The sequence below is a fragment of the Diceros bicornis genome, chromosome 6 (assembly GCF_020826845.1).
Source record: "Diceros bicornis minor isolate mBicDic1 chromosome 6, mDicBic1.mat.cur, whole genome shotgun sequence".
Classification (NCBI taxonomy): domain Eukaryota; kingdom Metazoa; phylum Chordata; class Mammalia; order Perissodactyla; family Rhinocerotidae; genus Diceros; species Diceros bicornis.
This window is the reverse complement of record NC_080745.1, coordinates 68,599,496-68,614,540: the sequence shown is the minus strand read 5'-3', so window position 1 is coordinate 68,614,540 and position 15,045 is coordinate 68,599,496. Positions and strand designations below refer to the sequence as shown.

The window sequence follows — 15,045 nt, the reverse complement described above, 5'->3', positions numbered from 1 at the left end:
TACTGGAGCAGGCTTCTAAGGGCATTTCAGGTGTCAAATTGGGAACAGAGAGAGGAGAGGCTCTTGGTCTCCGAGTGGAAATTGGTTTCTTCTAAAAATAATCTGCCTCTCAGCCCTATCTGACCAGGAAAGGGACCTGTCCCAGAGGGAACTGCCTGGGACAAGGCCTGGTGTTGAGGCTTGTTTGGTTATAAAGGGCTTGGATTACTCCGAGGTGCAGTTAAGGGGAGAAGGAGGAGGGTGAAGGGCCACAGATGCTCTTAAGTTGCCTTCTCATTGGCGCTGGACCACATTTCCAGCGTCTGTAAATTTCCTTGCACAACCCCCTCACTGTTAAGTATCTCCCTAAAGGCCTGGCCCCACCGAGGAAGGACCGGAAGGCTCTCTGAAGCCCCAGCTCCACTGAAGGTTGTTTCACAATCTGACCTACAAGGCGCTGGGCTACAGTAATTACTCTGCAAACATTGGCTCTGTGGTGCTGCTGGCCCTTTATTCTGAACTCCAGCCAGTGAGCGCACAGGGTCAATATTGGATGAGAGCCGGGAGAGGCCCTTTAGCTTCCCCCACGTTGCTCGCAAGATAGAGCTAAGAAGTTTGTTCAGGTTTGCTCATTTGCTCTAAAGGACTTAACCTATTTTGAAGAGCTTTTATCTCTCTTCCTTATTCATCTCTCCAGACTCGCCACCCACTTACCCCACCCAGGGTCACACTCACTTTCCAGCTCTCAAATAGCCAGGCTAATGATGGGTGAACAAAACTATAATCCCAAATCATTAATAACTGGCCTTGGAATGGATGTGTCTGTGTGTGGGGGCGTGTTATGATGTCATTTACGGAGAGTTACAGAGTCACTGCATTTTTAGAAATAGATGAGTTCTAATACAAGTCCCTCACTTTGCAGGTAAACATGTGTTCATTTTTCTACTCATTAAATTTATATGAGCTGTAGTTTGGTTTGATGTTCAGAGAGGGCCTCAGCTGTGGTCAAACTGGGGTGATCCTGGTGTGTGCCAGGGATCAACCTGAGAGTAAAAAGGGGTATGGGGCAAGTGTCTCTTCTGCAGGCTCTTTTTTCTTTTATGGTGAAAAAAATTTATATTTAGAGTTAGTCAGCTGGACTCAGTTTAGATGACCCCAATTTTGTTGGCAACATCCAAAGTATCATAGTCAGGAGCCAGCGGAACATATGCCTTCTTCTCTCCATCAGGCCTGATGAGGGTGTTGACCTTGGCCACGTCGATGTCGTAGAGCTTCTTCACAACCTGTTTGATCTGGTGCTTGTTAGCCTTGACATGCACAATGAACACAAGTGTGTGTTGCCTTCTATCTTCATGGCTGATTCAGTGGTCAGGGGCAACTTGACAATGGCCTAGTGGTCAAGCTTGTTTCTCCTAGAGGAACTTTCTAAGGATATTGGGGTTGCCTTTGGAGCCACAGTGTCTTGAGCCGTCGGAAGGTGGGTAACGTGCAGATCTGTTTTTTGTGGCTGTGGATGCCTTTTAGCACTGCTTTCTTGGCCTTCAAAGCCTTTGCTTTGGCTTTGGCTTTGGGAGGGGCGGGGGCTTCCTTCTTTGCTTTTGGCACCATCTTCATGAAAAGCTGCAGGCTCTGTCTTTCCGTTATCGAGGTAAACTCATTGTTGTTTGAGATCATGGACAGTAGACTAAAGGCAAGGGGGCCAAAATCTGGGGAGGTTACTTGCCAAATTCTAAGAACAATTTTGTACCAAGGATTCTAGAACGTGCAGGCGTCTGGCATGGCAGTTCTAACTCCAGCGGTGCGGGTCGTTGTGATTGCTCACACGCCCTGGACAGAGGAGAACATTGGCCTTGACTTAGGTCAGTCCTCAGTCCCAGGAAGGCACAGAGAGCGTCAAGTTGTTTGCCATGGTGAAAATGGGAAACATCCTCAATGACCATCCATAGAGGATTGCTAGGTAAACTGGTGTATTCTCATACCACTTTGTACAACAGTCAGAACAAATGGGATTCATCTCAATTCCATGGATGGATTGCCATTAATGAATGACCAATGCAAGTTTCAAAACAATATTTATTTATGATAGCAATTATCCAAAAACAACAACAAGATATATCTTTTGCAAATACATATACAGCATAAGTATATAAATATTTTTAAAAGATCTGGAAGGAGGCACTCCAAATTGTTAATAATTGTTATCTTTGGAAAAGAGTTGAGGACATCAATGGGAGGAGGGGCTTGGTCAAAGAGGAACATTAGCCTTATTTGTAATGTTTTACTTTTTTTTAAAAAAGAATGTATTCGTGTATTATTTGCAACATTAATATATAATAATTAAAAAGACACCTATGGGGGGAGGTAGGGAAAATAGGTCTAAAATAAAATATGTCTCTCATGGTGATTACAGTATTAAAAACGTATCTAACGAGAGAAGAAAATGAAAATAATTATTAAAATCACATTACCTCATATTCCCTGAACTGTCATTCTAGATCATTCCTTTGGAATGTAACTGGTTAGAACCCATTACAACAAATCCAGGGGACCTGTCCAAATTATCTTGTCAAGCTGGAATCTCGTATTCAAATATTGTTCAAAGCACGTGAACTCTGTATGGGGGCAAGAAGCTCTTGGGTGGTGTTCTTGTGACGAAACACACTGAGAGTTGTGTGGTCGTGGAGTGCAGTGGTTAAGGGCAGGTGCTCCAGGGCCAGGATAGTTGGGTTCCAAGACCAGCTCCAGCACCACTTACTAACCTTTAACCCCTCTGCACCTCGGTTTCCTCATCTGTATAATGAGGATATAAAAATACCTGCTTCGTGGTGTAATAGTAAGAATGAAACATGACAACCCATGTAAAGAGAGCCGTTAGAATAGTGACTGGCATGGAGACTCCAGACAGGGCAGCTGAAACCTCACCAGTTAGACCCTGAAAAACTCAACTCCAAGAGAAAATAGCTGGACCTCTCCCCTCCGTCTGGAGGCAGCAGTTTCTTCCTGTGCCTCGTTAATACAGACTTCCCCTCTGTCCGCCTCCAGGCGGGAGAGGCAGGAGGTGCTGTGAAGGGTTTCCCAGATAAACGCTTCACCTCCCAAGCGTAGTTTACCAGTCCACCTTCCTTCTAGCACCACTGTTAGAAGAACACTGTTTTTTAAAAAAGTAATTATTGGTCCACAGTTTTTCCTAGCTCTTGGAAAGAGGCATCTTTCAGATTCCTGGTGGAACACAGAGGGATTCCAGGGGAACCCCGTGGGGATTCCAGTGCCTCCTGGAGTTCTACGGCTGGTTTCCCCTCCCCTGGGAGCTGGCTCCTGCTCTAAGGGCTCCCTTCCATCTGGCCCCTGTGGCCTGAGGGTGAACTCTGGCTTCCTCTCAGTCTCCCCTGATTTCCCCTCTGGCAGGTTCTGCAGAGTGTTAGGGTGGGGGTGGGGGAGAGCTGGGGAGTGTCTGTTCTCTGGGGCATGTTGGGAGGGGAGGGCCTGGTGAACCGGTACCTTGAGGCCGGCTCAGGGTGGGAAGCTGTTTACCAGGAGTTGGAATCCGGTGTTACTTGGTGCCTGGCTAGAACGCACTCCAAGTTGAGTTTATTTTTTTCCCCTCCAAGCAGATAGAGTTTGTGAATGTACAGTGACCCCTTCTTGTGCAGTTCCCCCAACTCCGTGGGTTTAGGAATAACCTGTAAAAGAGGGACCTGGCAGGTCTAGAACAGATGGAGAGAGGTGGTGGGATGAGGGGCGGTGGCTGTGGGGCAGAGTATGTGGGGAGGGCCTCCACTCACCTGTGCGGAAAGGGAAATAAGCCCCCGAGAAGGGAGCTCAGACTCTGTGAACCATCTGCGGGCAGAGCCTCAGGATACAGAGGGGAGAGGAGCTTGTCCGACACTGAAGCAGCCCAGAGCTGTGGGATGCTCACTATGCTGCAGGTGTGATTGAGAATTAATCTTTTCCTAGACAGATGAGTACTTGGTCTGTGAGGACCTTTTTTGGTACCTGTGTGCTTTTGGCGAATGGCCTGTAGGTGATCCAGGCACATGGTCCCCAGGGAGCTCCTAATGGATATAAGGTCCTGTCAAATGAGACAAGAAGTCAGGAGCCATCTCTGCCCTTTGCTGGTCACTCAACCTCTCCTTGGGGCCAGGATAGGATTTTCACACAGTGGGAAAGCCCCTTTGTAGACACTGGGGAAAACTGTAAGAGAAGCTGGAATGTCCTCTGGGTGTTAAAACTTGGCGTGGTTCATTGGCTCTAAACTGCTGGGTGGAGTCTTGTGACTGTGGGCTCTGGGGGCTTGGGGGCTGCCTGCTCCCCCAGTGACTGTCCCACAGGGCTGATGAGAATGCCTCTTTCAGGGGGAGAAATCAACTGTGTGCAAATGTCACAATATGAGAGGTACACGCTTGCCAACCAGCGTTAACCGTGGCCACTGGGGAATCGAGATGAAATTGTGAGTTTTACAACCAGAAGACCCTTAGAGATCATCTACCAGAATGATAAGTCTGGGCTCTCATGCTGCCACTTTCCAGTCTCATGCCCACAACAGACATCATTAATTTATCATGGCACGTTCCTGTCCCGTGCCCATGGCAGACATTGTTTATCCATCGTGAGCCTAGACATGGTCTGGGAATCTTTCTGAAAAACTGAAACCAAATAACTTGGGGAAGTCACTCCCTATCAACTAGCAGTGGCACCTTGAGATGAAACTTAATGGCCACCCTCCTCTGTGGTTCATTTCCTTTATTTGACAGACCAGGAAATGGGGCTCTAGGAGGGGAAGTGACTTGTCCAAATTACAGTGTCAGCAAGTGACAGCAGGACTAGAACTCAGGCACTCTAGCTTCTAGTTCATTCCAATCTGGAATTCTAGCCTCCCATCCAGAAGTCCTCTTTCTGTTTTTGGCTGAGGAGGGCAGGAAGCCCCTGTCACAGGATCGGCTGCTTCCTGGAGCTCAACCCACACGTTCTGCCCACGACTGCCCGCCTCTCATTGGATAATAAACCCCAGCTCTGCCAGAGGCGGCATCTGAGTCAGGCCACACCACCAGTGTGACTGCTCGGAGCTGTGCACCTTGTTTTCCCAGCATAAGGGTGTCATGTCAGGGTGTGTTTGGGTGTTACGTCAGGGAGGCCCTGGAGTGCAGCTTCTGCCTCCATCACCTCTCTCCTCCTCTGGTCCCAGGCCCGAAGGTCTGACCTAGAAAACTCAGCTCTGCCCCCACTGGGCCCCTGTCTACAGCTCTTTGGATAACCAACAGGAAAGTTGGCTGGCAAGTGGGTGGGGGGACATTGTCCCCCTCCAAACTGGAGAATGAAGGGAAGGAAGATCTTTGGTGGTGGCCAGGTGAGTGTTCTCTGTGTGTGTGTGTGTGTATGTGTGCGTATGCTCTGTGACCAAGTCAATCCCTTCCCGCAGTGGGGAATTTCAAGTCAATCCTGGCACCTTTGGGAGGAGTGCCAACTACGTGCTTGGCACCAGGCTTGGTACTGGGGACCCTGAAGCGAAAGTCAGGGTCATCCTGGGTAGAAAAGCAAGACTGACAGCTTTGGCCTCAGTCAGAGCCACCAGCTGGTGGAAGAATCAGGGTAGAAGGCACAGAATGGGTCGGCAACCCAAGGCGTAGACCACTGCCATCAGGCCTGCATGCCGTGGGCATCCTAGGCAGCTTGTTGAGGCAGCTCCCGGATCTGGGGCCTGGAGGTCTTGGCATCCTTGCACAGCCCCTCCCTCACGATGGCAACAGTTGGTTTTGCTTTGACTCTTACAGAACTTGGTACGTGGGACAGCCCGGCTGAACTGTGGGAGCCTGAGCTGTGGGCTTGTTTGAGGGAAGACAATTTGTTCTTCCCTCTAGCAGGCGAACTGCCAGGCGGGTGACCCAGAGATGCCAGCTGCAACGATTCCCCTCACCAGCTCCCGGCCACCCCGGGCGGGACCTCTGCCCCCAGGTGATTTTAGTGGCTGCAATTCCTGCATCTCGGGGACGTTCCCTCTGACCAGGCCATTGTAGGAGTTGTTGGAGAATTGGAGGTGTTTCCTTTATATTCTCAATTTAGCTGGAGTCAAGGAAAAAAGATTTTCGGTTCTTCAGAGACCTGCTTAGTTGGATAACATCAGGCTCTCCAAAAGAGCTTGTGGGATTCCTGATAGCAATTCTCAACTTTCCTAGTGGAGTGGTTTCTCACCGTGATGGAAAGCTCAGGCTTTGTAATCAGACCTACTTACGTGTGTGCTCTTCTGCCCTACCTCTTACCATGTGTGTGATCCTGGGCAATTAGCTAACCACCAAGAGCCTCAGCCTTCTCATCTGCTAAATGGCTCTAATCGCAGAAACTGCCTCATGGAGTTGTGAGATTTCCAGGAGATCAGGCGCAGGAAACCTTTCGCACTGAGCCGAGAGCAGCCATGGAGCATATTAGGTTGACGATCATTTCTGTTGTTGCCTCTGGCCCCTCTGGAGGAGGGAGGGGCTCCAGGTTCTCCCCTGTGGACATGGTGTCTGTCAAGCCTGGACTAGGGGAACATTTTCCCAGCCACAAAAGGCTCTTGGGAACCCCTAAGCTGCAGTAAATGAATGCTCCAGGGCTGGCCAGGAGACAACCCCAAACACCCGCCAGGATTTGGCTCTGTCAGCTAATTAGGGAGCATTTATCTGGTGCCCAGCAGAACAAAGTGGCCAGTTCAGCCATGCTGGAAGTCTGAGCTCAGTGCTGGCCGGGGGCTGCGGAGGAGGCTAGGAATGGGGCGGGTGCGGGGGTGTCCCTGGGGCTAAATGGACCACATTCAGATATACCTTTAAAAAAAAAACCCAAACAGGAAGCATGAGGCTGGTGTATGGGCTGGAGGTGAGATGCTTGCAGAGAAGGTGGTTCTGGAGTGCAACAAGCGACCATTCTTCCCGCTGAGGCAGTGCTGGGTTGGTCTCCGAGGGCATCTCTGGTGAAGGCCAGTCTGCCTGGCTCCCCGAGAAGATGGAGTTGTTTTCTCAGGGCTCCACTCCTCATCTTGGAACCTTGTGAGGAGGAAGCCCCAGTGGGAGGGTGGAGGGAAACCCCTCTGCGTGTGCCCCTTGGGGCGCTGGGCTGTGCCTGCTCCCCTCTCCATCCTACAGTGCAGTGGGTTGGGGACCAAGACAAGGGAGATGGCCAAGAAATCTACAAAATGTAGGAGGACTCAAAACTGAGATTCTATCCATTGTTTTATGTGTTTTTTTTCTTGGGGTTGGGACACTTGGGGCTAGTTTGGAACACCTAGGTTTCCTGGCTACCTAGTTGAGGACCAAGGTGGGGCAAGGTGGAGCTGCAGAACCACCCTCTCTGCAAGTGGGGGCAGGGTGCAGATCGGGTATTCTGGCTCAGGAATCCACATGCTAAACCCCTCCTGCCCATTGTCACGTGTAGCTTTGAGGTGGCCCCTACCATGGGCCAGAGCACTGCAGAGGCAGCCTAGGAGACCCCAGCACCTCCGAGAGGAGAGAGGTCCTTTCCCTCCTTGCCAGGAAGGCTTTGGCTACAGTGCAGGTGGGGCTGGGCTGGCTGCTGGAGGTGGTGCCCCCCTGACCCCCTGCTCTGGCTGGGGAGGGTTTGGGCTGGGCAGAGAGAGAGAAGTTGTCAGTTTCTGTGCATATGTTTGTTTCTTTTTCTCTGCTCTTGAGTCTTGGGTTCTCCCTCGGGTGTTTTCTCTCTGTCTCTCTCTGTTCCCAGTTTCTCTCTTTGCCTCTCTCTGTCTCCCCAAAGGTCTCTGAGTCTGAGCCTGTCTCTGGGCGTGGCTCTGTTTGTCCCTGTGGCCTTTCCCCAGCCTCTTTCCTGGAGGGGTTTTCTCTCGCTCTGGTATGTCTCTGTCAGTGTCTGGGTCTCTCTTGTCTGTATCTCTCCCCTCATGTTGCTGCCACGTCCCAAGCAAGAGTCTGGGAGAAGGGCAGGGTGGGACCTTGACCCTGGTCTGTATGGGGGTCACTGCGATGAGCGAAGGGCTTGAAAAGTCTGCACCGTAGGAGGCAAAAGCCCCTGGTAGGAGGGGGCTGCTTCCCCTTCTCAGGGGAGTGTGGGTCCTCATAATTGACCTTTTCCTGGCCCATGAATAGGCATTCCTTTTGGAATCAAGTGACAGTCTTGGCACCCTGGTGGGAGGTGCCCTGCCTCCAGAGGGCACCATGATGGCCCGCCATGGGCTCTTCCTCCTGGGAAGAAGTCTCTATTCTCTGGGCCATGCTGTGCCTGGGCCCCATGAGTGCAGGGGGCTGGCAGTGCTCTCAGCCCTCACCCAGACTACCCCAGAGAGTAGAGCTCAGGGTTCCTGTGAGTAGGGCTGGGGACATAGAGGACAGGAACCTCAGGCTGGCTCTTCCCCCTCTTCCCCTTTTCTGGCCAGGCAGGGGTCCCCTGGGTCTCATCTATCCATTCTATTGCCTAATCCCTCTCCACCCCATGCTAACTGTTTCTCTAGAGCCATGCCTGCCTCGCTGCTGTCCCTGCTAGAAATAGCTGAGCAGTGGGCATTTGCCCAGGAAAGGGAGTGGCCCTTGTAGGGTCAGGCTGGCCCCTAAAATACCCCATCAGCTGTCGGCGATCTGGGTCAGGTAGGGCATCAGGAATAGGCCTGGGGCAGGGCTCTGCTCTCCCTTGGGCATCCTCTCTCAATGAGGGGCAGTTCCGTCTGGTCCAAGCCTCTGTCATCAACTAGAGGGTGGGGCGGGGCGGCGAGCACCTGACCATGTTTGTTGAACATCTGCTGTGGGCAGGTTGCTGGGTTCAGGGTGGGGCTGAGAGGGCGGAGACAGATGGAATATGACTGGACCTACAGGCCGACCCTTCTAAGCATCTCCACTTACAACTCACTAATGCTTGCAACTCAGCATGTTCCAGACGGGCTCCTATCTGGACCCTCCCTCCTCCTCCTCGCCCCCCCCCCCCCCGCCTTAGTCACTGCACCCTCTCTCACCCCCGCAGATCCCTCCTCTTGGCACCTCTGCCAAGCCCTCCTGATTCCTCACTTGCATCCACAGCATTCTTACCAGGACTCCCCAGGGCTCCAGTCCGGCCCCTTCCGGCTGCCTCTCTGCACTGCAGCCAGTCAGCTTTTCTTTTCTATTCTTTATTTTTAATTATGACAATTTTTAGTCCTATAGAAAATAATATAACAGGCATCAGTGGACCTACCTCCCAGATTTAACAAATGTTCACATTTTGCCACATTTGCTTCAGATCCTTTTTTTAAAAAAAAGACATAAAATGGTGCAGATGGAGGAGGTGTGTGATAAATGCTAGATTCCCTTCCTCCCACCGGGGTTTTACTGAGAAGGTGGAACTGAGAAGGAGGTGGGTCTAGCAGAAGGGCTAGGGTTTAGGTAGACGGAGAAGACATTCCAGGCAGCAAAATCAGTGTGAATAAAGGTGTGGAGGCAGGACTGCCTTGGGCACACGCAAAGGGCAGGGAGATCCCTCCTTCCGTGGAGGATGAGCCTGAAGGGGGCAGGCCTGCGTGGGGGCACCGGCAGTCCTCCAGCAGCCAGCCCTTTCTCTCCTCGCACTTCCTTCTCCTTCCACACCTCCTCCTGGGTGGGCAGCTGCCATGTTTATGAGGTTGCCAAGAGGAAGCCATCACCTGGGTCAGCAGCAGGGCTGCCACCTGGGTGAGCGACCTACAGCTGGGCACCAGGGTGGGCTGGAGGACATCAAGTTCTGCGGGGGAATTTTTCCTCTTGCATTTCCCAGTTCCCTGGCAGGGGTCAGGTTCTTCCCCAGGAAAACCTCATTAAACAGAGCTGGCTGCAGAGCCTAGGAAGTGCAGAGCTGGCCCTAGGGGGCCGGGTTCACTGCCTGGCCTGCTTTACAAGGCTCCCCCTGGCAACTCTGCCGAGTTTTAGTTTTTGCTTTGGGGATTTTTCTCTTTTTCCATCTGGGCTCCACCTTGTCCTCCCCTTCTGCGAATGTGAAGAGAGACTAGGAAGCCCTTGGCTTAAGGGGCCTCCAGAAAGGAATTACAGGAAAAGACTCCTGTGGGCTAAGTGGCTGAGCTCAGTGACCAGGAAAGAAGTCATCGAGGCAGCAGATGCCAGCTTCAGCTCTTGATGCCCTCAGGCCAGATTGGGGCCCATGGGCTGCCCAGGTCAGCTGTTATGAATGAGCACTTGAGGTGCCAAAGGGATTGAACCCAGTTGGGACCACCCCACACCTGGCCAGTCATGTCCCACATCCAACCCAACAGCAAGTTGGCACCTCCTCTCAGACCTCCCTCGAAATGGAGCCCAGCTCTGCCCTCTTCCCTGGTCCAGCCCCATCACCTCCCACCAGTGCAGCTGAGCCGGCCTCCTCAGGGGTCTGCGCACTCGCACACTTGTCTTCCCACCAACCACAGTGATCATTTTATTTTATTTTATTATTTTATTTTATTTATTTTATTTTATATTTTATTTTTGTGAGGAAGATCAGCCCTGAGCTAACATACGGCCTCCTCTTTTTGCTGAGGAAGACCGGCTCTGAGCTAACATCTATTGCCGATCCTCTTACTTTTTTTTGTTTTTCCCCAAAGCCCCACTAGATAGTTGTATGTCATAGTTGCACATCCTTCTAGTTGCTGTATGTGGGACGCTGCCTCAGCATGGCCAGAGATGCTGTGCGTCGGTGCGCACCCGGGATCCGAACCCCGGCCGCCAGTAGCGGAGCTCGCGCACTTAACTGCTAAGCCATGGGGCTGGCCCAGATCCTTTTAAAACATAAATCAGATCACATCACACCCCTGTTTATAACCTTTCTGAAAGACTTGCTTTCTTTTAGGAATGAACTCCCAACTTCTAACCCTCCCCCCAGGCCCTATGTGGTGGGCCCCCGCCTATCTTTCCAGACTTGTATCCTGCCATCTGCCCTTCACTGGCTCTCAGCTCACTGCTCACCCACTTGTTCCTGGGATACCAAACACACCGCTGCCTCAGGGCCTTTGCCGTTGCCGTTCCTCTGCCTGGAACTCCCTTCCCCCAGGTTGTCAAACAGCTGACTCCTGGGCTCTCAGGCCTCAGCTCACTGGCGCCTCTCAGAGAGGCCTTCCTTGACCTTTCCTCAGAGATCCCCTAGCCCTGTCACATTGTCACATTCTGTTGTCTTTAGGACACTTACCACCATCTATCATTATCTCATTTAACTGCTTATTTACTGTCTCCTCCCCACTAGCATGGGAGCTTTAGGAGAGCAGGACCTTGCCTACTCACTAGCTTCCATTGTCCCAGTGCCTAGAACAGTGCCCTACACATAGCAGGTGTTCAGGGAATGGTTGTTGAATGAATAAATGCATGCATGGTGGGCTGGCACTGAGTGTAGACAACGCGCCTCTCTCTGAAGACAGGTTCTCCTGTTTAGCTCCCGTTGCTTATAGGCCAGACTTGCTTTGGGACACGCTTGTTAATGATTAGCTGGAATCCTTGTGGCAAAGAACGGTGAGGGCTTCTCAGATTTTAACGTGCACACAAACTGCTTAGCGATCTTGTTAACATACAGGTTTGATTCAGCAGGCCTGCCTGGGGCTTGAGATCCTACATTTCCACCAAGCTCTCGGGTGGTAAAATGGTTAGTGTCAGGATCACAGCTTAAGCAGCGAGGGCCTAGAGTACTGGAAGGGCACGTTGGAAGTCCTGCTTCTCCATTTCTTTTTTTCTTCCTTCTGTCCCACTGTGATCTTCTCCCATTTGATCACAGCCCTTTGTGCCCAGGTGGGAATTTGGCCCGGTGAATTTGGGCTCTGAGTGAGGAACACTGTCCCAGCACTTCCCGGAAGCTGCCTCAGAGAGGTGGTGGGTTCCCGTGATTGGAAGTGTTCCCGAGAGCTTGAATGGTCCTATGTCGGGGTGTTGATGCCTGGGTGGGGAGGAGGAGGCCCCTCCCTACAATTCAACTTTGCGTCTCTGTGTGCTTTTTACAAACTCGTGGAACCAGGATCTCAAGTTGGGGCTCATTCATTTAGGGTGACTCTTATAGGTCGTCTGGTGAGTCCTCAGTCCCCACCCTTCTTAGTCCTCCCTGGGGAATGCTTGGCATTCTAAACACTATGTGTGTGATGTGGTGGATCGGGCAGGCAGGAGGGGTGATGGCTTGGCTTCAGGAAGAGTTCAGTCGTGTAGGGGATGTAATGCCTGATGTGTTGGGTCCAGAGGTTTCTGCATCTTATATTGTCTTCCCTCTTTCAGTTTGGTTTAACAGACCTTGACTGAGCTCCGTTGTGCTGGTCAGGATGGGCTCACTGCTGTGTAACAAACTCTCAGTGACTCAGTATAATAGAGGTTTATTTCCTGCTCATGTCATAGACCAAAACAAGCGACTGGAGGGCTCTTCTCCAGGTGGTCGTTCAGGAACCCAGACTCTCCCATCTTGTGACTCCATCCGCCACGGATCTCTGAGTCCAGCCAGCAGAGGAGGGAAGAGAGAGTGTGGAGGATTGCAGGAAGATTTTACAGGTTGTCTGGAGGAGGCATACATCAGTCCTGCTCATGTTCCATTGGTCAGAATTCAGTCACATGACTGTACCTCCCAGCAAGGGAGGCTGGAACATGTAGTCTAGTTGTGTGCCCAGCTATGTGTCAGACACTGTGATGGACAGTGGGTGTATGAAGGCACAGACATTGCTTACAAGAAGCTCATAGATATAACAAATAGTTACAATATAGTGGTAAGTACGGTTCTAGAAGTGTGACTAAGCTACAAAGGCAATCTAGAGGAGGGAGTAAATGAGGGATAAACCTGTGCAAAGGCCTCAGAGGTAACAGCAGGAGATCACATGGGGTGGGGCATTCTAGGCAAGAGGAACAGAATGTGCGAAGGCACAGCGTTGTGTAACAGCATGTTACGTCTGGGGAGGACTGCAAGCAGGCAGTGCAATGTGTGGGGACATGCGATGGTAGCAGGACGTGTGACTGGAGAGGTCACTTGGGACAGAGGTCATGAGTAGGCTCGTGTTCCATGGGAGGCAGAGAGCCAACAAAGGGCATGAAGCCAGAGATGAAACTGTCAGATGGGAGCAGTCTGCAGCAGCGTTAGAGATGGTGCATACTTAGTGCTCTCTTCCCTGGAAACTTCAGAGAGGTTCCCCGTGTGTCTCGGTCTCTTATGCTGTGAAGTTTCTGACATGGGAGGAAGTTGGGTGTTGGGCAGGTGACCTAGCCGAGTCAGCTGGGGCAGCAGTGCTCTGGCCAGAACTTCTGGGCCTGCCTGGCTTTTGCCGAGTCTACTTTAAAACCCTGGGGTTTTGCTGAGGGCTTTCAGCACTTTTCCTGAGTTTTAGGATGGCCCAACCACTGCTGGCTCCAAGGTCACTCCCAAGCAGGGGAGAGGCGAGCCCTCTTAGGAAGCGAGGGTTCCATATTGACGAGGACGAGGCCACAGGGAGGAGCTGGACTCTGCCCGCAACCTCAGCCTTCTTCTTTAGCCTATTCTTTTGTTTTTCCTTTTTGCACAAGACTTTGGGGTTCGGGGGCAGGGATGGGGGTGGGGCCCAGAAGTACCCTGGCCCATTTGGAGTAGAGAAAAAAGTGGGGACAGAAGATGCTTGGAGACAGGAGGGAGTAAAGCAAGGACGTTGGATTGTCAATTAGGAGAGTCCCACTTGGCTTCTCTCCTGGAGTGAGCAGCGTCAAGAGAGCACGTTGGGGACCAGCTCTGGAGTCTCACTGCCTTGAGCAGCAGCCTGGGCTGGGACGACTGAGGGTCTGTTGTGGCCTCATCTCTGCCAAGAACATGCTGTCTTTGTTCCAAACTTTGGCCTGAATTTGATCCCACGGTGGCCAGGGCACTTTGGGGACCACAGTTCTGGGCCATTGGGAGGGATGATCAGGATGAGAGGAATCCAGAAACACTGGGGCTGGGGGCGTGGTTCAGAGAAAGAGAAGGTGGAGGTCCGGTCTCTTTCCTTCCCTCTTCACCTTCTTCAGGCCTGTCCTCTTTGTCGATGGTTTGGAGGTCCGTGTGGGAGAGGGAAGCGTCAGGCAGCCTGGTCGGGGGGGGGGCGTTAGAAACCTGGGGAGGGGTCTCTGTGAGGCTAAGGGATAGCTAGAGACCCCTTCAGGAGGGAACAGAGTGACCTCCGCCTGGACCCTGCCGGAAAACACACACACACGCCGGAGTGGGCAGACTCCTCTTAGGCTGGCTTCATTCTCTGTGAGGGTGTCATCTCCGACGCCCTGGCCGGCGCTGGGATTTCTCTGGCGATGTGTCCACCACACAGATGTTTCTTTCACCACTACTCCATCCCATGTACTGGGCAGATTTATCTTTCTAGAATTCTACTTTCACAGTGTTACTCCTCTGCGCAGCATCCTCCAGGGGCTCCCTATTGCCTGGAGGAGGAAGTCCAAGTTCTTCCTCCCAGTCTCAGAAGACCGCTCCAGCCCCGCCCCTCACCCTGCCCAGCACTCACTGTCCCTGCCCCAGTGTCTGGCTCCTCCAGCCCTGCGCCTTCCTGGGGATGAGAGGAAAGAGGGGCCAGCAAGCAGCCGGGGCTGACGCTGGGGGGTTGGGGGGAGATTGGGGTGTAGTTCCAATTCCACTGTAGGAAACCATGTCTCAGGCTTGGAGTCCGAGGAAAGCTCTACCTGTCCTACCTGAAACCAGGCTCGGAACTGACTGGATCCAGCATCTCTGACCCAGCCCCGTTGGTCACCAGCTTTCCAGGTGGTTGGCTGCCCTAGCATCATGCCCTTCCCTCTTGGCCAAGGAGAACAGGAGCGACTTCGTGTTGGGACAAAGCACAGGAGCTTTGTGAAGTTCCAGGTGAAGGACCGTGATGTCTTTTCAGCCATTGACAGCGAGGGCGGGGTGGCAGCCACATGCAGCTCCCTGAAAGCAGAAAGGGCTGGAGGAGAGCACTGGAGATGGGGAGATAGCACTGGAGTCTCTTCACCTGGAAAAAGGTGACCCATTTATCAGCACTTCCAGTCAGCCAAGCACAGTGCTCACCCAGGTTATCTCATTTAATCCACACACCGCCGTGGGGTGGCTGTTTTTACTCACCCCCACCTTACAGATGAGAAAACTGAGTCCCAGAGAGGTTAAATGACTTGGCCACGGTCATGCAGCTAGGAGGAA

At 52.2% G+C, this 15,045-nt stretch overlaps 1 protein-coding gene and 1 pseudogene across 4 annotated transcripts in view; one reads left to right on the top strand and one right to left on the bottom strand.

Moving 5' to 3' along the window:
• Window positions 1-15,045, top strand: part of SH3PXD2A (SH3 and PX domains 2A) — a 242,671-nt gene that overhangs the window by 55,261 nt on the left and 172,365 nt on the right. The gene's annotated exons all lie outside the window — the stretch shown is intronic.
• Window positions 1,086-1,593, bottom strand: LOC131407420 (large ribosomal subunit protein uL23-like; annotated as a pseudogene).